Source organism: Pelecanus crispus, chromosome 3 (genome assembly GCF_030463565.1).
Source record: "Pelecanus crispus isolate bPelCri1 chromosome 3, bPelCri1.pri, whole genome shotgun sequence".
NCBI classification, from domain to species: Eukaryota; Metazoa; Chordata; class Aves; order Pelecaniformes; family Pelecanidae; genus Pelecanus; species Pelecanus crispus.
In genome coordinates this window covers 21411880-21436121 of record NC_134645.1, presented here as the reverse complement: position 1 = coordinate 21436121, position 24242 = coordinate 21411880, and the positions used below count along the sequence as shown (strand labels likewise).

The 24242-nt window shown below is 38.5% G+C and overlaps 1 non-coding gene across 1 annotated transcript; it reads right to left on the bottom strand.

Moving 5' to 3' along the window:
- Window positions 1–23891: 23891 nt before the first annotated feature.
- On the bottom strand, window positions 23892–23968 carry TRNAI-AAU (transfer RNA isoleucine (anticodon AAU)). Its single transcript has one exon. It is a non-coding gene; the product is annotated as a tRNA-Ile (tRNA).
- Window positions 23969–24242: the final 274 nt, after the last annotated feature.

The window sequence follows — 24242 nt, the reverse complement described above, 5'->3', positions numbered from 1 at the left end:
CTAAAGAAGTTGTCCAATCACATTTATTTCTCAACCTACTTTACAGTCTGTACTTGTACATCCAAATAATTCTTGGTCATGGTAAAACTTTGTTTATTGTATAGAGTGGAGAACTGTTTCCCAAACCATAGAGAACACATTAAAATGGGCCTAACCAGAGAATGAATCTGAGGCCATTTTAACATAAGGTTTTTTTAGTAATGTGTAACCCTTTCCTTTTTATTTTATTATATCACATTTTACACCACTTTCCAAAATAGAAAGCACTTAATCAAATACAGTTTTACAGAATGACATATAACAGTAAACAATGCCATCTCACCCAAAGAGATGGTAAAGGTGGCTAGTGCAGACAGTAGCATTAACTGTGTAACTTCCCATGCATTAGGGATGTTTCAGATGAATAGGGTGAAGTTCTGGATGAACACGGACAACTTCACTGTTTGAAAATGGGCAAGGAAACTCTGTGCAGGAAGGGAGGTTGCAAGTGGCTTGCAGAAGAGCTTGAATTGCAGGTTGCAATTCTACATGTTATGATCCAGCAGCTATTTTGTATTACTCCTCTTCATACATATATCTGTCTTGGACTCTGACTTAACAAAGCACTTAAGCACATAGGACATAAGTACATGACTACATCAGTAACGTGTTCCTTTTTTCTCAGAGTGAACAAATAAAATTAAGTGATGAGCAGGGTTCCCCATGGAGCCATCTCATTCTCACAAGCATACTTCTGAATGTAGTTAAGCAAATACAGAGAGTGAAATGACAATTAAAATATGCTGGATACATTTTGATACTTTACAGTAAGCATATAATGATAGAATAAGACAAAATCTATGTCTTTAAAATCCATTGAGAAGTACTTTGAACTGTGACATTGAAATAGGAATTACAGCAACAAAGAAAGAATCAAGTCTCATAATCAGATGTGTAATTACTACAGGGAATTATGTGACAGATTTCATTTTGTGACTTGGATGAAACAAATGGTTCAATGATTTTCAAAGTTAATGGATGTCTGAGGTTATATGGTGATATGTATGTTTTAACAAATACAAGCATTTACAAGGATTTTCATAAGCTTTCCTCCAATTTAGAACATGTCCAATACGCCTAAATCACTTGTGCACACTTAAAAATTCCTGGTTTAGGGATGGAACTTAATTCCAAAAAGCTAGCCTGGAATAACTGTTTATAACTCTGGTGTGGGTGTGTATATTTTAAAGTAAGTGCGTGCCTTGTTCTAGATTAAATAGCTTTAAAATGAAATTACAGTGTCTGCACAGGGAAGACGTGCAGATATTTTCAAGAAATGCTCTTGAATCGAAGTAGTTTAGTAGTTGTCCTGGTCTTGGCTGGGATAGAGTTAATTTTCCTCCTAGTAGCTGGCATAGTGCTGTGTTTTGGATTTAGTAGGAGAAGAATGTTGATAACACGCTGATGTTTTAGTTGTTGCTAAGTACTGCTTATGCTAGTCAAGGACTTCTCAGCTTCCCATGCTCTGCCAAGGGCACAAGAAACTGGGAGGGAGCACAGCCAGAATAGTTGATCCAAACTGACCAAAGGGCTATTCCATACCATATGATGTCATGCTCAGTATATAAACTGGGGGGGGGTTGGCCGGGTAGCAGCGATTGCTGCTTGGGAACTGTCTGGGTATCAGTCAGTGGGTGGTGAGCAATTGCATTGTGCATCACTTGCTTTGTGTATTGTTGTTATTATTATAATTATTATATTGTTATTATTATCATTACTATTTTACTTTATTTCAATTATTAAACTGTTCTTATCTCAACCCAGGAGTGTTTCTCACTCTTACTCCTCCAATTCTCTCCCCCATCCCATCGGGGCAGGGGGAGTGAGCGAGCGGCTGCGTGGTGCTTAGTTGCTGGCTGGGGCTAAACCACGGCAGTAGTGAAAATCAAAAACTTTCTGGGAACTAGTGGGAAGTTAGTCTCTGTCCTTAGCAATGAGTAATGGGTTTAGTTACCTAGATACTTTAAATCATGACCTAATTTCAAAATAGACTGATGTCTTCATCAAGAAAATGTCTTCCTCAGAGCAGCCACAACTACTTTTGCTCCCTGTGCTCAAATCTTGAGGCTTAATTGCCATGACTGTTGGATGCCTATTTGCAGGTGATGTTATTATTGCTAAACCTATATACATCTGTTTTACTAAGCCCATTTCTTTTTCCATAATGATCTTTTGCAGTGCTAGTTCTCCAGGTCACATTCAACACCTATTTTATTGTTATTGTGTTTCAAGGCAAAAAAAGCCTTATTTCTTTTCCCAGAAGATGAATTTTGAGTGGAAAAATATTCTGAAATATTATGATAATGCTTGTGGCCCCAGACCTGACCTGGATAATCCTGATACTTGTTAGATCCATATCCTGCCCACTATGCAGTGATTCCCCCATGTACTGCACAGCCTGCTTTGCTACCAGTCCAGCAAGGTCTGGCTCATATTTATCTTTATTTTTCATAAATGGTCCTATTGGTTTCAGCAAGAGAATGGCACCATTATAAGATAGGTAAGTCTTGTAAGACAAGGATAAATGCTGTCAGTAAGACAAGAGAGGGTGAATATATGTAGGGATCTTGATCTTAAAAAAACAAAACAAAACAAAAAAAAACCCAAAACCCAACAAAATCATTTCCCGGAGCCATACACCTATGTCTGATTCTGGGAAAGAGAAATCAAAAATTCTTGTGTCATACTTCCACAATTCCTGAAAAACTATAAGATGCTTTGAAGACTATGCTTGCACCAACATTTGGGAAAAAAAATGAAAGGGCATAGGGGCAAGTAAAATAATTTTAGATTTTTTTTTTTCTTAAAACCAGGCTAAACTTGTTCATTTATGCTCATCATGAAGTTTTCCCAACTCACTAACTGGCCTTAGTATCTTCCAGAGAGCACCAGCAGTGGAGATTTTCTGGTTCAGAAATATCTACTTAACCTTGATTGCTTTTTTATATCTCCTATGTTTTAATCTGGTGGAACCCTAATGATCACCTGAGCCAGGCAAGTCCTTGGCTTTGAAGCAACAGTGTCAGAGATTTTAATCAGAAGGCAACAAACCTAGACTTTTTATGTAGGAAATATACATCAGGCCCCCTATTCTCTTTGGAATATCAATCTCTGTGTTGTACATGAAACTTGCTTCAGTAAGACTTATCTTGTCTGTTCCTTTTCCATATTACAGTCATAGTGAAAATATAGTTTATATAAGATAGTGTGAAAAAATGCTGGCAAAAGAAGCAATATACAGGACAAGAAATTCTGTTTACACAGTACCTTATCTTCTGAAAATGGAGCTTGCATTTCTTTTTTTTCCCTTTGAATGGAGCATGCCTCTAAGTCTATCAACTCTTAGGATTACATAGCCTTAAATAAGAGTATACTGGAAATTTAAAACCATATACCAAGTGATTTCCCTTCAGTAATCAGATACAGTCAATACATGGATTAGTATTGTACTGAATTAGTACAATACCGGATCATTAGAATTAGGGTTTATGTAAAGCAATAGGTCAAGCAAATGACAGAAAGTTGGCTCTGACTTGAAATAATACTGTGTTGAGTAGGGGGCAGAAATGATTTTTCCAGATTTTTTTTTTTTTTCTGGTAGATAGAAGGTAAGAGATTTTCTGTTGAAGTGTCACTGTCTCATAAAGATTGTAGTCCATATAAAAAAGGGGGGACTTGAGAAGGCCATATTAATCCTAATAATTAGAATTTATTTTATTGTTGTGTCCAAATCCATGCACACTGAGCACCTATACTGGCTAAATCTGCCTGGCCCTTGGCCACAGTGACAGCCTCACACAACCTCATCCCAGAGCTTCTGTGAGTGTCAGCCTCCTACCCCTTTGTCTCCCCCCCCACTGCCCTCAGGTGTACTTGCAATTTAGCCAAAAACCCAGCAACCACAGAGCTCTCCACTTGTTGTGTCTCGCCTTCCCGCGTGCCTCTTTCCTGCCTTTCAGGGAGAGGTGAGACCCTTGAGACTGATGCCTGTAGAGGATCTGTTGGATAAGGTTGACAGCCGTACTGTAGACTCAAAGGTGCAAGATCACCAAGGAAGGAGAGTTGGCCCTAATATTTTCACTAATGTTAATGGATACAGATTTCATATCTATAATACTGTTTTTGAAAGACAGCTAAAACCAAGCAGTTCTTCAACTGGCAAGCACTGACTGTATAATTCTTCTGAAGTAACGTTCAGCTGAACAGGAATTACATTATAGCAATCTTGTAATTCATTGTTTTTCAACATGAGTTAGTCATGACATTCAGACTATTTACCATCATGGAGAACTCAGTCTGCACACACAACCTGGAAAAGGTACCACTTTATTTCACAGGAGAGAATTTGTTTCCATGCCCAGTGCATTTCTTAACTTGTAATAATGTCAACACGTAATTAGAGTGTTAGGCAGGGGACAAATACTGTGACCTAATGTTTTTTTATCACTAACCTCTGCTACCCTGAATCATTATATTTAATCTGAATTTTCCAGATATTTTTCCCTTTTTTTTTTTCCAGTGTGTTTGTTATTATGCTGGTAATTTGCTCTGTCATTAGGAATATAGCCAGTATGGTTTACTAGTTGGGAGCTATTTTACATAGTGATTTTTATTTTAGGAAAAGAAAGCTCTGTGATCCTCTTTTTCTTTTCTCTAACAATAACCAAAATGCAGCTATCTGTTTCCATGACCCAGGATACCATACTCTGAACAAGAATTTATGACTACTTCTCACACTTAGTACCTGTTCCTATAAAAATGTTCCTCATTACAATGAACCTGACTCACAAGTCTTTCATTAGAAAATCCCACTTGGCCATTAAACAGTACTAATGTTTTCCTATTGTGCTTAAAAATGAATAATTCATAACTTCTATGAGAATAAACTAGGATGATGAGTAACAGGACAGAACAAATACACTGTTATCTCCTATTTTATATATTTTACCATGTGCTGGCTACATGTGATTTTCTGCCTTCTTTTTTGTTGGTTAGGGTGAATTTTAAATTAATTTTTTTATATTTATATATGAATAAATATGTATATATATATGAGATGTATGGATCAAAATAAATGAGCTTTGGTGTGTGTCTGTGTACGTTTTCCCTGCACACACATACACATATACATCATACTCAAGGCACTTTAAGAAATTCAAGGAAATAAAAAACCTCGAACAATACTTTTGATCAGGGAATAATTGCTTGGAGAAGCTCAGCTCTTCTGTGCACTGCCATTTCCCTGAATTGTGTCATGGCTGTAGGTACAGCCTTTTTTTTCTTTTTTTTCCTGTGCAAACAGTTGTCAATTAGAGTTTCAAAGTATTCACTAACATGTCTCACACAGAGTGGGTGAACCATGAAGAACATCTCCTGATGAACCGTGACTATAAATAAGTCTTCTTTCATGCTTCTTGCCAACTTATTTATTAAAAAAAACAGCAAATATAAACCTGCAAATAATCCCTTCAGGGCAGAGAGAAACTGTATTGCTATTACTGCTGGGAAGAGAAAGGAAAGGGGGAAAAAATATTAGAAATTTAAAACTTAGTGAGTTTTGACCAACAACATGTTGCTCTCAGCCAGGCCGTCATCAGCTCAGCTCCTTTCCTTGAGACACTCCACATGTGGGAGCTGATTAGTCCAAGAATGGTGGCCTAAGATGACATTCCTGCAGCAGAAAAAGAATGAGCGTGAGCCCAGTTCATTATCACGTTTACAGAAACTTAGCATTTCTATTGATTTCAATCATAATGAAACACCCAATTTTATTAAAAAAAGAGAAAAGGTCATTCAAGAAAAAGGAAAACCTTGATTTTATTCCTAATAAACACTGTGTTATACTAGTTGTTGAAAAGGAGAGGTGTGTCTCAGTTTAATTAACATAATTGTGGCCCATAGCACTGGGAAACAAAAGAATTAATCATGGAGGATGCAATGGGGTATAAGGGTTTGAGAAAACTTCTACTTCCAGCCGAGTTTCCTTGTAATGCATCCTTAATTAACATGCTATTATTTGTAAGCCAAACACCCATAAAAAGCCAGTTTGAGTTTAAGTTAATTAAACACCTGGAATACTGTGTCCAGTTTTGGGCCCCTCAATACAAGAAAGACATTGAGGTGCTGGAGCGTGTTCAGAGAAGGGCAACGAAGCTGGTGAAGGGTCTGGAGCACAGGCCTTATGAGGAGCGGCTGAGGGAACTGGGGTTGTTTAGCCTGGAGAAGAGAAGGCTGAGGGGAGACCTTATCGCTCTCTACAACTACCTGAAAGGAGGTTGTAGTGAGGTGGGTGTTGGTCTCTTCTCCCATGTAGTTAGCAATGGGACAAGAGGAAATGGGCTTAAGCTGCACCAGGGGAGGTTTAGGTTGGATATTAGGAAAAATTTCTTCACGGAAAGGGTGGTCAAGAATTGGAACAGGCTGCCCAGAGAGGTGGTGGAGTCCCCATCCCTGGAAGTGTTCAAAAAACGGGTAGATGTGGCACTTGGGGACATGGTTTAGTCTAGTCTACCCTTGATTGGTTTAGTGTGGACTTGGTAGTGTGGGTTAATGGTTGGACTGGATGATCTTAAAGGTCTTTTCCAACCTAAACGATTCTATGATTCTATGATTCTATGATTCTATGATTCTATAAACAGAGCTGCTCTTTGCAGAGCGTGCTGGCATCCGCACCCCTCTGCGCTTCTCCAGCAGACCTGTTCAGGCAACCACCCTCACGCACTGGGGATTTGGCCACTGCAGGGACGGGCAGGGCGGCCTCCTGCCGAGCAGGGCCCGGCGCCACTGGCCCGGCGTCCGCAGACACCCAGGCTGCCAGGGCACCCTCCTTGCACCCACGGACTCGGCTCCCCCGCGCCCCAATGAGGCGCCCGGCCGGGCCTGGCTTCCTCCCAGTGTCCCACATGGTGACAGGAAAGATGGGCTCTGCGGCCAGAGGCCTGCGCTGTACCCTCAGCACTGCAAGAAGGTTAATCCCCTCCTGTTGGAGGGAAGACAGGATCTGCAGCTGAAGGGAAAAGCAGTTTTTTGTAGTCGTACCTACTGTATTTTCTGGCAGAGCGCTCCCGTGGGGCGCCGTGTGGCAGAGGCCCCGGCCAGGCCGAGCCACCAGGTTCAGGTGTGGTGGTGTGGTGCCCAGGAGGCTGAAGGGGGGCTGGGGCGTGCCACTGACCAGTCACCCCCTGGCAAATACACTCCATCGGTACACAGGACTAGCAAAGAGAGTTATACAAAGGTGACTGCGAATACTGCCATGTTTTCTCTGTGCCTGCATTTCAGCCTGGGGAGACTGCAGAGCCACAGAGGTAAGGTGCAGATCCACTTCCACACCCGTACGGTACAGGCCTGGTTGGAAACTATGTTTTGTTTGGTTAATACGGTCTTCCTCTCTTTGACCACACTTCTCTTTATTTTTTTTATCTGGAAAGTTCAATTGTGAAATTGAAAGTAGTACTGATAAAGTCTGTGGCTGGACAAAATGCAGGAGGAAAAAAGAAAAGTCTAGCAGATGGTAAAGATAATAGATCAGCTTGGCTCAGACCAAACTAAACAGGACAGGGTGGGAGCAGACAAGCAGTGACTACACTTTGCTGTGGCTAAAACAATGCCCTCCAAGCCCAGGTGTAGGGGATATTAGCGTCTGCCTTCTGAAATTATAAAGCTTATGTATATGTATATGCATAGACATACATAGAATCATAGAATCATAGAATGCTTTAGGTTGGAAGGGACCTTTAGAGGTCATCTAGCCCAACCCCCCTGCAGTGAGCAGGGACAGCTTTAACTAGATCAGGTTGCTCAGAGCCCCGTCCAACCTGACCTGGAAAGTTGCCAGGGATGGGGCCCTTACCACCTCTCTGGGCAACCTGTGCCAGTGCTTGACCACCCTCACTGTAAAAAACTTCTTTCTAATGTCTAGTCTAAATCTATTCTTCTTTAGTTTAAATCCATTATTCCTTGTCCTGTCACAACAGGCCTTATTAAAAAGATTCTCCCCATCTTTCCTGTAGGCCCCCTTTAAGTATTGGAAGGCCGCAATAAGGTCTCCTCGCAGCCTTCTCTTCTCCAGGCTGAACAATCCCAACTCTTTCAGCCTGGCCTCATAGGAGAGGTGTTCCAGCCCTCCGATCATTTTGGTGGCCCTCTTCTGGACCCGCTCCAGCAGGTCCATGTCCTTCTTGTGCTGAGGGCTCCAGAGCTGGACGCAGCACTCCAGATGGAGTCTTACCAGAGCAGAGCAGAGGGGCAGAATCACCTCCCTCGACCTGCTGGCCACGCTTCTTTTGATGCAGCCCAGGAGGTTGGCTTTCTGGGCTGCAAGCGCATATTGCCGGCTCATGTCCAGCTTTTCATCCACCAGTACCCCCAGGTCCTTCTCCGCAGGGCTGCTCTCAACACATGTACATATACATGTGTATGCCTGTGTGTATATGTGTGTGTATGTACATATACATATAGGTAGAGAAAGCTAGGTATTCTGTCTTCCTTTTGTCCTCTGTCTTCTTAATTTGGAAAAATAATGCTTCAGAGAACAGTTACAGTAATCTTATACTATAACAAATAAAAATCATCTAGTAAGAACCATCCATCCTCCTGATTTAAACATTGATTTCTTATTGTAACAGAGGTTATTTCTCTCCAGAACTTTTGCTGAATATGGTATTTTACCACAGTAATAAACAAATAAGAGATGCTGGAAGCTATTCTTTGTCATCTTCGTAGCTCTTTCTCCAATTCCCATTTGACAACCTAGTGATTTGATGCAGTATACAATGTTTCTAGAAGATCTTTTTTTAATGGCAATATTTGATAGCCTAATCTGTTCTGTTTGTGACTCAGTTGCATTTTCACTGGCTGATGTTCATTTCATACGAATCTTGTTTGTCATCCACCTACAAGGAAAACAGAAAAGATGTTGCAGCCAGAAAACATTCCTATATCTCACAGTAGTAATTTAGCACAGAGAATACCTAACTGCCTCTATAGATTCAACAATAAATGAAGCTATCATCGGTGAAAGTGAAAAAAATTTCATCCTTCCTAGCAGATAAGTGATCTTTATTTTCTCATGGTCTTGCTTGCAAGCAAAACAGATTTCTTCCAGGCTACCTTTTAACTAAGAGCTAAAATAAAGTGAGAGATTTCTAGATTTTAATCTTAATTCCACAGTCAGAAGGTCTTTAAGGAAAAGGACAGGTAGAACAAAGGTTAATATCAACACAGAGGATTCACATGTCAGATATGTCTGTCTACAGAGGGTTCCACAATGCACAAATGCAAGAAAAAAACATTTCCTTGCCTGCTAAGAAAAGTGATGTTTTATGATTTAGTCCTAAATTCACTGAATATTTTGGTATCTGGTATGAGCTATTATAACAATAAGCTTGCATGTAGACATCTAACATATCCTTCTGTCATAGGCCAGTGGAGAGGGGTGAGTATGTCTGGCTGGCTCAGCTTCCCCCACAGTTGCTATTACAGTTTTTTCATTGTACAAAGGGATGCTTTTGTCAGCAGGCAGACCTTAAAATGATAGCAGAGTCTGAATTAACTTTTCTTCTGAATGGAAACTTTCTAAAGTTGACCAAAATATATTAATAATTGGGAAAATTAGCATGCTTTCTGACCATGCTGTGATGTCTCTGAGAATAAGAAAACCACCACCGAAACCGGCAGTCTGCCTCAAATCTTCCATCAGGAAGAAATGGTGGGGAAAATCCCATTTCATTTCAAAACAATCAGTTTTACTTCTATCCTGAAAGAACATTTCAATAGAGAAATATTAATTTGATGTAAATACTTTGAATGTTGTAATAGAGAAACAAGAATCACTTCTTATTCTAAAAATGCAGGTATAGGTGTTAGAAAGTGTCTCATTTGTGTTAACCCAATTATATGTGAAATGTTTCTTTTCACGATAAATTTTGTTGACAGTTCAAGAACTTAGATGAGGGAGTGCATGCAGAGAATACTCAGATCTGATAGATCCAAATCCATCATAAGTAGAACAATAGTAAAGCACATAAGCAAGGTATTTTAAACCTCAAGAGTGTGTTTGTAATACTGTAAATCATGGGTATTAATGAGAGATATAAATATAGGCATGTTTTCCTGAGAGCTAAGACTTGGGAATTATGAAATTGATTACAGTGAGAAATACGAATGCAGTAAATATTTGTTTTTTTTTTTTTTAAACTGCCTTTAGTATATTCACAGTAGCATGTCTGAATGAATGAACAAAATTGCAATGGATAATTATGAGAACTAGTTGTTGCATCCCACCATATAATTTTGTGAAGAACTATAGGCATATTTCTGCAATAGGGTAGAAGAAACAGAGCATAACCAAGGCTATGTGGGGAGTGACACTGTAGAGAAGATCCCCCCATGGCTGATGATCCTCTGCTGTCACAGCTGGTTTCTACAAAAGTGAAAGTGACCCTTAACTGAAATGAGAGCAAAGCTTGCATGACAGACTGTGTTTGTATGCCAGTTTTCCATACAGTTCTGTGCTGTACTGACAGTCACTTTGACTTCAGGTACATATGCCTTACACCAAGAGCAGATGCACAACTTCTGCCTTCCTCTTCCATCTCCACATGTGTAATTCTGAAGTGGCTCCTCAGATAGGAGAAGGGGGTGAAGACTCACCACTGTCAGTGGTGCCAGCCAGCACCTTACAGGACTGACTGACATGCTGCACAAAAGGTATCTGTCTGCAAAATCCACTTGGAAAACTCATTTAGCTTCTCACGTAGGAAAGTTTGTGGTTTTTTTGTTTTTTTTTTTTTAATCCCTACATTAACTGTTGCTCTCAAACCTGCTTAAATGGGTAAATTATGACTCCTCTGTCCTGCCTCCAACACAGCAGTGGGTGTAGTGCAGAGGTCCTGCTGGTCCACCCATAGCAGGGTGGACAGCAAGGGAGAGCCACAGCAATAGCTGATTTCTCCCTTCCCACACCCCGTGCAAGATCCAGCACATCTCTAGCTCAGATCCATACACAAAGGGTCATCTTAGCAGTCTATATTCCCACAGGAAGGCATGCATCAGGACACAACACCAGCACCTAGCTGAGGCAACCTGAAATCCTGTCTTTAATTTGCATGAGTTTTGTAAAATTGTCTCTCAGTCCTCCTCTACTGTCTGGTTGTTACCTTCTGCCTGAAGGCTTTAGAAGGGGTGGGGGAACAGAGATAATATTGTGGTACAAGGAAGATTGATGATAGCCAAATGGGGCACTAGAGAGAACTGAAATCACAACTGGATATTTGAGACCCAATTACTGGGAAAGTAACAGTCGGTGCTAATTTCATCAGACCTGTAAGTACTGACCAACTGCTCAAGGGAACAACAGATTCTCTTAAGTAGCACAGCAGTAAATTGAAGAAGAACTGGCATCAGCCCAAAACCAATGTGTAGCTCTGTGGGGAAACAATAGCTGTAAGATTAATGCAAAAATACTGTTTTCAAAATTAAGGTGAATTTATTCTAGGAGAGAAAGAAGAGATAGGAGAAAAAGTTAAATTCTTGTAATATGAATGAGGTAAAAATTAAACAGAATACAACATAAATATGAATATAATACAGGCTTTAACTGTAGTGCAGATGGAATTTGTCCAGGAGAACAGTTCACAGAATCTGTTCTTAATTAGTTGGTTTTCTGTAGACTTATGAACAGTAATAGGTTTTCCAGATATGTTAGGTGCCCACATTGCTGCTTCTGTGAATGACCACAGGTACTGTTATCTTTCTTGAACTATTAGGTGTTGATTGGATCTTTACCTTACACTGAGGTCCACTTGGGGTTGAAAATTTAGATGGCCATGCCTTAAAACCCTGGAAAAACTCATTCTGTTAGCATTGTGGAGCTGACACTGACAGGATCGAGGTCAGAGAAAAGCATAGCTCAGTGAGGGCAATGTACTTTAAACAAAAAATGGTGGAAAGAGCGCCATATCCCTTTTGTGTCACAGCTCGGTGAGCAGAGCAGCTTTGCAGCACTCCACCCTCTTACACCGCGAGAGAAAGGCTCAGTTCCTTTCAGGCTTTTCTGCCTGTCCTCTCTTACAGCCTATCACTCAGGAAAGAAAGCACAGACTACCAAGGTCTTCTAGCACTGTAAAACTGAATCCCAACCAGGCAGTGATAAATTAGTAGTTTGCTGTCTGGAATATGCCTAACTGCAAGTGACCACACATCTTGCCTGCCCCTGCAACTTCTGAAACCTTTGGACAGCACAGAGCCAGCTCAACTTACCAGCTGCATGTTCACATCAAAAATGAAGCAGAGCTGGGTGTTTAGCTGAAGCAGTCTGGGCTGCCTTCTAGTTATCCTTCCATTCAGCTGCTTCTTGGGCAGGCGAGCATCTGCAGTAGCAGTCCAGCTGGGGTTCCCAGCGTGGTGCTCCTGCTTCTTCTCAGCTCAGGGTTCTCTTGTGCTGCTGGGGACTCCTGGCTTTAGGACTGTACTTTCTTTCACTCATCGCTAAAACTTGCCCTGTTTCTTTGAGCCAAAATATTTAATTGCTTGACACAAATGATGAAGTTAATTTCTATGCTTGGGGAAGAGATGTTCTTTCTGTAAATAAAAACCCATATGATCAAGCCTGCTCATAAAAAATTTTAATATAAAAAGCTTTTCCATAGAAAACAATTAGTAGAACACATTTTCATATTGGCTATCATGTTCAATCTTGTGAATATTTATACTGTACATTCAAAGCTTTTAAAAAAATTACACATTTTTATTGGTTTTGTCAATTATAATTTCAAGAAAGCAGATTATATCAAGTTCAGAGTCAAGACTAACTTTTAATAGGTGATACATAAACTAGAAGAACACATTGAAGCAAGCAGGACAATGAAATATATGAAAGTGGTTCTTAAAACTGATTAATTTCACTCATATTAACATACCACATAAGAATAATATCCATAGCAATCAAGAAGGACAGTAGATATTTTGACAGCACATCATCCATCGGTAGAGGCATTACTTTCCTGAAGTTTAAGTAATAAGGATTTCAATAGCAGCAAAAAGTAAGTACATGGTATTGCAGTAGGAACTGATAGTGCATGTTATAATTGAGAGGGAATTCTTGTCTTAATTCTACTTTTAAAGTTGCTCATAAGTTTCTAAAAGTAATTGCTTTTTGGATGAATCTTTTCCCTTTCTCAGGTTTAAAGTAAATTCTATCTGAAAAGATTAAAACTTTTGCTTTTCCTGGGTGCAGGAAAACCACAAACCAATTAAAATTCAGGTCATTCCAGGTGCCATAGCTTAGTCCTTACTGAGATCAAAAATGTAAGTAGGAATTATCTGAAAACTAGTATTTAATTATTTCACAGTCTATATAACCATCTGTTAAATGGCAATGTAGCATTTATATTCTTCAGTCTTGATTTGATTACTAAAAGGATTATGAGCTTCATCAAGTTTGAAAAAAAAATCCTGCTTGGATAGGTTTAAAGCAACGGATAGCTGTGTACTTTAATTAGGCTGATGAAAATGAGCAATTTCCTTGGCATTCTCTGTTTGTTCCTTTCCAAGGAAGAAGTTTAGACTACTAAGAGTTGCAGAAGTTTTGATTTTGCTTAGTCTGTGTGGATTTAAAGAGAGAGCTTTAGCTAATGGAGGCATGCCAGTGGGAGAGCTGCATTTTATGTGACCTCAGGCTGTCCCTGCTACAGACTGTCTCATTTCAGGACATAGCAATAGAGCAGGACAAAGCACAGTTTGAGTCTCAGATCCAGAGTTCAGAGAGTAATAAAGGGAGTTTGTTCTTTTTTTTTAAAAAATTCCTCCTCCTGAAGTTGAAAGATATTTTTTTCTTGAAAGTGTATCTTTGGAGTATATTTTAACTCTGCAGAACAACATCTGGAATAACCCAGGAATAGCCCAGGAATAACCTGAAAATCTAACTTCATCAGTAAGACCTCTGGTGTTTTTGTCTACTTCGAATGCCTGTATTTGTTTATTTAAAATAAAACATTTTTGTTTATCTGTGTCAGCATTAGAAGATATGCAGTTTAATCATTCATAGCTGCTTTATCTCCAAATTATGGATTCTTTCTCAGGCTTTTTGTTGAAACTATCAGCTGCACCAGGCTCCCTTAGACCTAGGGGAAACTCTTTTCCTTGTTATCATATCACTTTATATCACTTTATATCACATTCTTCACTAGACTATAACGATCACAACACATCTGCAATGTCAATATTTGGCATTTCTGAAGCATAGTTGCAGTGGTCCATAGCAAACAAAGCCTATGCAGTTAACTTTTAAATATGCAGTACAGCAAAGCAGATCAAATCCTTCTAAATGAGGAAAATTGAGAGGTAATTGCACAGTTGTTAATAACTAAATAATTGTTTCAGCAAACTAGCTGAAGCTGAAAGCATTAAGTTCTTCAACAACCCTACAATACAGCCTAAAAATGCAATTTCATGGCAAGGTAACTCTTTCTGTTACCTGACTTCTGTGATAAAATGTTTATTATGCTTGGTCATGGAGTAACACAGGACTGGTAGTAGAGCCAACTGGTAGTAGAGCCAAAAGAATTCCTTAGAGATGTCCTATTCCTTGGTATCATATTTCCTGGATAAAAAATGAACATGGGTCCAATGAGAAAATATTTGATTTTTTTTTTTATTTTTAAATATCTCAATTCAATTTTATTACTTTTGTCCTTTATTTTCAGGTATGTTAGGTAGGATTACACCTACTGGCTCAGTGATTTATGTACCTGTAAAAACAGTTGAGATTACTTCCAAGAGAGGCACCTTCATTCCTCATTTACCATACTATTCATGTTTCAAAACAATCTAGATTCCCATTGCTATGTCTAATACTTATCTCTTACTTTAATTAGAGAGGGTATATGCAAATATATTATTACTGCTGCAAACTATTATTTTAAGGGATTGATGTATTCTTTTTCTATCTGGTTTTCAGGGATTACAACAGTTTAGATAAGAATAGGCAAATTAACGTAGGTGTTATAGAAATAAATTTATTACTATATTAGAGCATTCTCTTTCATAGCTGAATTATACTTGGTTGAGTTACTTTAAAAAATGCAGATTAGAATTTAGGACTGTCGTGGTTTAGCCCCAGCCAGCAACTAAGCACCACGCAGCCGCTCGCTCGCTCCCCCTACCCCAATGGGATGGGGGAGAGAATCGGAGGAGTAAGAGTGAGAAACGCTCCTGGGTTGAGATAAGAACAGTTTAATAATTGAAATAAAGTAAAATAGGAATGATAATAGTAACAGTATAATAGCAATGATAATAATAATAATGATACACGAAGCAAGTGATGCACAATGCAATTGCTCACCACCCGCCGACCGATACCCAGACAGTTCCTGAGCAGCGATCGCTGCTCCCTGGCCACCCCCCCCCCCCAGTTTATATACTGAGCATGACGTCATATGGTATGGAATAGCCCTTTGGTCAGTTTGGATCAACTATCCTGGCTGTGCCCCCTCCCAGTTTCTTGTGCGCCTGGCAGAGCATGGGAAGCTGAAAAAGTCCTTGACTAGCATAAGCAGTACTCAGCAACAACTAAAAACATCAGCATGTTATCAACATTCTTCTCCTACTAAATCCAAAACACATCACTATGCCTGCTGCTAGGAAGAAAATTAACTCTATCCCAGCCGAAACCAGGACAATGACTCACTGGAATTAAGGTGCTCAGTTTTCTAGATTTTGTGTTCTTGGAAATTCTGTTGTAACGTGGTACATATGCAGCAACATAATGCTGGTGTAGCAATTATTTTGATTCATCTCAACTTGCACGTCCAGAGGTAGATGCTTATTTCCATAAGCCATGCTGATATCTGCTGTCCTTTTGATTCCTTGAGGACAGTGGCAACTGAAGTCCATTACTCCAGATTTACAGGAAATAAAAAGGAGGCTCCAAATTTAGCATTATATTTCTAATCTGGAAAATATAGTGTGTTAAATTCTGCTTTTATTTACACTGGTTCAATTTCAGAAGTTTTATCTACCTACAAAATGTAAAACATTTGATTCCTGACATGTACTGGGGAAAATGTACTAAAGATGTGGATATGGTCTGCTAAGAGCTTTCATGTAAATATGCTCTTCTCTATGAAGAATACACTCTAACTTACAAATCAACAGTTAAACTTATGCAAGACAATAAAGTAACGCATTCATGCAAAGCAGAAGTCCCAAGTAATACCAAGATGGTAAAGATAAGCATTAGAGCGCATTAAAAATCATGTCTTCAAAACAAGTTGACTGAGCCTGAGTTACATGGGAAAAGAAAAGAAAATACTGATAAATTTCATGGTTAACATTTGAGAAACAATTTATGAGCCATGAATTAGTATTTTACTAATTAGTATTTTACTAATCCAATGGAATAACTAATAGTATAGGAAATCACTGAAGCTTTAATTGGGCGATGGTTTGCACAAAACAAATACATCAATCTCTTTGATTGATTTGAGCAGTTCACTGAGTCATATTTTCCCAAATGTGTACAAGCATATATATAATTTTTCTACTAAATCTAATATAACATGTGCATACATATCTATGTATAACAAAGTAAATATGTGGAGTAGTAATCCTTCTTAAATCTAAACTTCAGAGTTTTTCTTTTATGTATTTATTTTAATGACTAAACAGGTAAGTATAGAGTTGTGTCACTGGTTTCTTAACTGAAATTTGCATCAGAATTTGCTTTTTATAGATTGCTTTCACTTCTCTGGATTACATTTCCCTGGGGAGAAAATAGACACAGAAAAACAACCAACCAACCAACACACACATGCTCCAATATAAAAAAAACCCACTCAGAGTATTCTATACAATGGTTTTGTGCTTTTGAGATTATTTTGGAGAATTATAGTTTGCAAAGATATTAACAGTTAACATAAAGTCTTGTTCATGGTAACCATCTGAGGAGTCATTCACATTAGTTTACTTCTCTGCACTGCAGCTAATATTCGTAATTGTCTTCTAATATCATTTGGGGGGGGGGGGCAGGAATTGATTTCCTGGAGGGACTATCAGAACAGGAGTCTAGGTTAGCCGCACTGAATTACCTCGGGAGGATGATGTCTCTCTCCAGGGGCTGTGCAACAGACTTTGTCCTCATTCAGCTAGTTAGCATTTATGAATAACCTTCTCTCATTCCTATACTATGGACTGATTGCAGTAAGAGAGACTTCACAGAAGTGCTATGGGAGGGCTATAGTCGTGTGTTTGTGCACACTGATTTGATGACTTCTCACTAAGAAGCTTTAGCATTTACAAATATTTGAACAAACTTAAAATTTATGAATATATGCAATATTTATAAATGCCTGGAAGATTCAAGTAAATTGATTTTTTGTTTGCAAAACCTATGACAAGTAGAAAAAAAAAAAAAGAGATTTACACTAGAGTGGTATCCTTGCTCACTCACTACAACATCATGATAGTAATGAGATTCTTACAGAACAAAGAAATCAGGTTTTGTCAAGAAAACAATTTATAAGATTTCAGTGTCCCTGATTGTGATGTTAGTTCTAAACAAAAGACATTATTCTGGGAAGGAGGAATATATAAAACCATGAGTGATAAAAAGATAGGAAGTTTTATCAGACTTCAGCATAATTCCTTAGATATTAGTAAAATATTTCAAATTGCTTTAATATATGCAGATTTCTTCTGAAAAGGTAGTCTTAAAACGGATGAGTTGAAAAAAGAATACCCAAGGGTACACTGGGAATGAAAATAAATTATCTGATTTGTAAACATGGGATATAATGACAGTATGGTACTTGCAGTCAGAGCAACAGCAAAAACATAAATATGATAGCGCTGCAAAACTTTGAGTAAGAGAACTGTTTCTTGGATTGTTTTCCAGAGCTAGCTGTGGATCAAGAATATCGCATGCCAAGCACACACAAACCAAGAATCTTTCAGGAAAAAATTAAAAGCCTCTGACAGGAAAGGATTTGATTGTAATTTATATAAGTGGATCCTCTTAGTCGCCTCCCCCTTCTTAAATATACAAGCTATTAGTTTAAAAATTAAAGAACAAAAGATTACAGAGGAAAGTATTGGTTAATTAGCATTTCACAGTGTTCTGAATTTATTCACTATTTTAGCCTCACCAGAGCAGAATATTTTTATTTTAGTAAATTCTAAGCAGTGAGGAAAGGTTATGCTTTATGCATTTGCATAATATATGCACACTAAAGTTGTCACAATGTCATACTTAATTGATTCTGCTGTACTAATTATGGTTTAATTTTTACATTCACAGTATAACTGCCACTAATCTTTTTGCCTCATAGCTGAGAACTGAAGCATTTAGCTCATTTTGAATGTTGGAAAAATCTTATTGCGTACACAAGTATAAAATAATTGGCCTATTTGAATGCTAATTACATTTACGAGTCTTGCTTCTCTAGAGATAGAAATTCAGCCTTGGCCATGAATTGGTAGTAAACTTACTGGGATGTGGCTGTGCATATAAACAAAGACATCAGTAAAGAAACAAAAGCCATTAAAAGATGACAGGATGTGGGAGGCCAGAGAATAAAATCGGTCCAGATAACATCAGATTTGCTTCATGCTCTGAAGTGGGTAATAACAGAGATATGGTTACTAATATACTGGGATCCTGGTCTTCTGATATCTTCAAATATCAGGAGTCATTGGTATAAACATGTAAGACCATGATAGATGGGCATCTTACCGTGTCTGGAGTTTAAAAGGAAAATTTGTTCTCTTGCCTCTTCTCTCATTTCTCCTCTGTAAGCTGCTAGATCTGCAGTTTGGTCCTTCTTTTATCTGTCTTATATTTAAGTTCAAGAAAGGACTCAGTTCATTCAGCAGGCAGGATGCTGGATGTTTTCTTGTTGAGATCCTAGGTTATGCCTTTTATGCTGATGAGCCTCAGTTTATTGTCTGACATTTCTACTGTTTGTGAAGAACATAGTTATTGGAGCAGACAGTCTCTCAGCAATCAGAGAGCATTATCCAAGTCCATGGAGGACTTGGAAAAAAAGACAAAAAAAACCCCTGAAACTGGACTCTTTTCTCTGTGGCCCAGAGCATACAAGGGAGGGAGAATCATTGTTGCAGGATGACTACTGTGAACTCTGCAGCTAAATGTGTGAATCCCTGATTTCTTTTTTCCACATTTCATGGGATAAGTTTTCTGATCATGGTTAGATAAGGGAAAATGCTTTCCAGTAGATATATCCAACAATACCAAAAATTCAGAGACCCCTAGTTCAAAAGAACAAGAAAAGTAGATGCCATTAACAAAACAGTATGAAAGCTGAAAAAACAGTAAGAGACTATGCTTAGAATTGATATTTTTTTGATACCTGGTAAGTTTTACTTAGTTCTAAATGAATAATAAAGTACTTGTGTCAGAAGAGATTAAGCTGGCTCAGAAAAGCAGAGAAAGCTGAATAACTCTTCCTGAAGCTGTTTGCCTCTGGAATGACATCACCAGAAGCAATGCAACTTCAAGGAGGCACTGAACAATTCCCTTGCTACTGTTTTCTCACCAGACCATTAACAATTATTGCAGTCTCTAAGAATGTGTTTTATCAGTGGACTGAGGAGTTACAAATGCTTATTTATGAATTATAAGCAAATTAAGGAAAACGAGTACAAGAAAAGTTATGCTCAAGACTTGAATCTGCATAAAAATATTTGTGTGTCAAACATGAAGAGATAAGGATTAATTTCTTCAGTTATACTTTGGGAGGGGTTAAAGGTAGGAGGGGGAAGGCAAGTACCACCAGAACCTAAAACAGTGTTGACTGGAAATGCTTTCCGTCAGTAAAAAGCAGGAGAAAACTCTCTGGTATAGCCAACTGTCTCAAACACTGGAGTACTGCAAGTTCCTGTCATGTCGCTGGTACTGTCTAGGCTATTGGCTTCTCTGGAATTATCCTCTCTCAGCCTCCCTTTTTGGACTAATTATCTTTTGTAGTACTAGCTTAAATATCTTTTGACACAGGCACTTGAAATTAATTCTGCTAACTCTGTAATCACATCATAGTATGCAGTCTCTCTTCCATCTGTAGTGCTCATGTCATTACTAACCCTCAATCAAAATGACTGCAGAAGAGCAACTTACAAGCTTGCCATTAATTTTCTTCTGGAATAAGAAACAATTTTAAATTCCAAACATTTGTAGAATACAACTTCCTTCCCAGATATACAGAGTATTTGGGAAATCATACTAGAAAGCTACATACAGATAGCCACAGAGAGGGAAAAGGATATTGTGCTTTGTCTGTGAGTCTATATAGATTTATATCTCTTCTGGCAAGTGCAGGAGCTAGTGATAGGGAGCAGGGAATAGAAGGGGACTAAAAGATCGTCCCTATCAGTGATAGGGGGACAATGCTCCATGGTCCCAGGCACTGCACTCTCACTTAGTCTTTTGGTGGATTCTGTGGGTACAGCCACAGCAGTGGGCAGCTCCTCTACTGTTCTGTCCCATAACTTCATATTCTTCTTAGTCACAAGGAGTAGTGTATTCTGTACTTAACTTTTTTATTACTTTCCCAGGCTCCCTCTGGGAGGTGTCTACATCTGTATCAACACTTATTTTAGGCAGGACTATAGGCAGGGCTGACCACTAAATGGTATTAAGAATCCAGGGCAGTAGTGTCTAAGTGCAAGGTTTTCTTATTGCCCTGAATAAACTAATAACCACTTCCTATATTTTTCCATGGCAAAGGTCATCATTTCCATTATCACATTCCTCTTCCAGGGACACTGCTGAACGAAGGCACTGTGTAGCTGGGCCTGGGGTGCAAACCTTTAAGCATGGCATTCAAAGAAAGGCACTAGGGGAGATTCAATTTGTGCAGACAGCAAGTATTGCACTTCTGGGTCATTTTTTTGTTTCAAATACATCTAAATGTGTCACTGACACTGTAAGAGTGACTTTATAGCTACTGAACATTGCTAATAGCATTGCTTGGGTTTTCATTTAGAATTGTTAAAGCCAGGTACTTCAGGGAAAGCATAAAAGTGTGAACCTCATGAAACTTCATGAAATGAAACCTCCCCCCTTGGCCAGAGGCACCCGCAGCCTTAGAGACTCATGATATATTTTCTCTGTTATGTTTGTTACTGAGAATCTGAGCAAACTGTTCTGAGTATCAGGATAAACTGGCTATACTCCCTATAATGCTGGAACACAGAAACTGTAACCCACTTGGTTAAAATGTTCTGGTTCTTTAAGAGAATGAAAGGTCTGACCACTTTGCCTTCAGCTGCTGTTTCACTTAATTACCTGGAGGCAACCTGTTTGCAGGCAGTCAAATAAAACAAGATTTGTGCTTTGGTAGTAAAACAACACACTGTGTCGGATGAACTGTAGGCAATTCTGCTCACAGCAGTTTTCCCTAATGCTCTGGAAGTCAGAAGAATACCTAAACGTAAATTATGTGGCACTTAAAATCAGTGTGATTCAAAATATTCATTACTTAATTTAAGAGTTGGATCCAAAAATGACTAAAGCCAGTGAGAGTTTCCGAAATGAGATTGATAAGGTTTGAATCAGTTTCTAATTTAGTGTCTTTGAATATGTAGTGGGGGGATTCCCTTTTTTTTTCTTTTCCTTGTTTCTTCCTGACTCCTATTTGTCTTGTCCACCCAAAAGACAACAATAATACAGTACAGCTCGTACTTACTATTCATGAGGAAAAGGAAAAATATTACAGCTTTATTTGAAATTTTGTTTTCATTGTAAAATATGAGAGCCTGTTCCTTATATTTATCTCTAGAAAGCCAATATATTTCACAACACAATTTAATATTAGAAACCTTATAAGGGATTTATAATTTGTCACAAAATCCTTTTAAAAAGCACCTCAACAGATGGCAACTTTTCAGTGATAATGAACTTTGCTCATTAAAGAAATTGATTACCACCAAAATTTCTTATGACAATTTGAAAAAAAAAAAAAAAGTTCTCCTAATAAAGAGTCACAATAATTATTTTTAAATGTCTGGAAAAGTTGCTGTGGTACCAAAAATGAGTATCTCACTTGTGCCTCTGATAATCATGCTAAAATATTACATAATTGCTCCAAGTGTAACAGTCTAATACCAGCCCTATTTTTTGGATGGACACGTGGCTGGCAAGGCCTTACCTTTCCCTGGAGGGTGATGGAAAAGCCACTGAGGCCAGTCCTCCAGCAACTTGTTCCATGCCATGCTGCAGCCTGGAAGGGCTCTGGATCCAGAGGAATATGGAATATTAGTTCCTTTTCTGTTTTGGGGAAAGCACCCCGCAGTGTGAGGGATGACAATGAGGGCACATTGCTTACATCTACTGCTGAGTCATGCATTTTAAGTTGGTGAGAACTTTTGGGTGATTTAGGTTAGAATTTCTTGACTTCTTTAGTCAAGAATGCCACTTAAATAGATTAATAATACTACATAACTCCTGGGACGTGGGTACTTCATGCTCCAACTGCAGTACATCGGTCCTCACAGATAAAACAGGCTTCACAAATTCAATTCTGTTCTCATCTGTTCTCATTAATATTACCTCCTTTACATATTAATATAATTCTTTTGTGGTGATCCCAATTACACATGTTTAAAAGGTGACTGATAAAAAAAAATCCTGTCAGCATCTTTCATCTAAATTCCAGTGTTTAAACACTCATGTGGGTTAGACTTTTAATTTCATTTAGCTTCTCTGACTTCTAGCAGCTGCCTCTTGTTTTGCCTTTCTCCAAAAACACGAGTGAGTCTGAACACTTACTAGGACTCATGGGCTGATGGGTGGGCCTGTGAAGCCCTGGCTTCAAAAGGCACCTTCAGGAAGGTACAGTACTGGGCACAAATGGTACCTATGTAATCGAGACTCCCCTTGTGGCAAGGGTGGTGTCTGAAGGTTCTCAGGCTGCAATATATTTCCACTTGTTTCAATGCTAAGTGTCTTCTAAACCAGAGAACAAGTTTTGATGATGAATTTTTGATTAGTTTGGTTTTGACCAACCTATAAAAGAACATAATAGACTGTTCTTCCTTAGTGACTGCTGGGATTGCCTAATAAATCTAATGGCTAAATGAAGAGTTAGTTTTCCCTGTATCGCCCTTGTAACACTTTCCTGAAACAAACCACAGACAGTGTTAGCTGGAGAGATGGAGACAAGAAAGCAAGGCAAAAAACACAAGGGAAACTAGAGTAATAAAGTTAGCATGGGGATGTAGACTTATGCTGGAATATAAATCATTTTAAAAGTACATAAAGTTGTTATATATTAAAGTGGATTATGTCATTAAAAAGACAAAATTATAGTAAAATCAAGGGTCTTGGAGCACAAAACTCATATTACTAGAAATTCGTATTACTAGAGGTAGATGCATTCTATACAGAGACATAAACATGGAGGAAACATTAATATTAAAATAAAACAGAAAGAGAGAAGTATAAATAAATATTATTTGAAATAAACAAAGAGGCCATTAGAAGAGTAACTGCACTTTAGCAAGACTTAGAGAAAAAAGAAAACAGACTTAGAGGGTACAACTCAAGACTTCATGTATTTTAGCTATTATTACTTCAGACAAAACTATGCAAGGAAAACTAGAAGAATTAGGGCTCCAAATGCCACTGAATTCTCATGGAAGAAAAAAGTAAAATTCAAACCTCATATATCATGCTATGGAGCAGAGCAAAAGTATACCTAAGATGAAGTCAACAAAGGTAGCTCCAAAACTCAAAAACTCAGGAGAAGTTCAAATTCAGTGTTTACCTTCTAGTAAAAGATAAAATCATAGAATGCTTTGGGTTGGAAGGGACCTTGAGAGATCATCGAGCCCAACCTGCCTGCAGTAAGCAGGGATTGAACCTGTGACCTTGGCATTATTAGCACCACACTCTAACCAACTGAGCTAACCCCACTGCTCATATATGACCATCATCAGGTATTCAAAACTGGAGTGGTTCAATTGAGGTAGAAGGATTTTAAAATGTTCTGTAGAAGGAAAAAGGGATCAGTTTTCAAACTTTGTCATATTCTTGATTTTGTTAGGCATATTTTACTCTATCATGTTTTATGTGTATGAAAACGAAATAGAGGTCACTGCCTTTCTAGGCCATCTATTCAAAATAGTCCTTGCTGTTAAATGGTACCAAGAAATTCCTGTCAAAAAAAAAAAGAAGTTTTAAAAGGATAGAT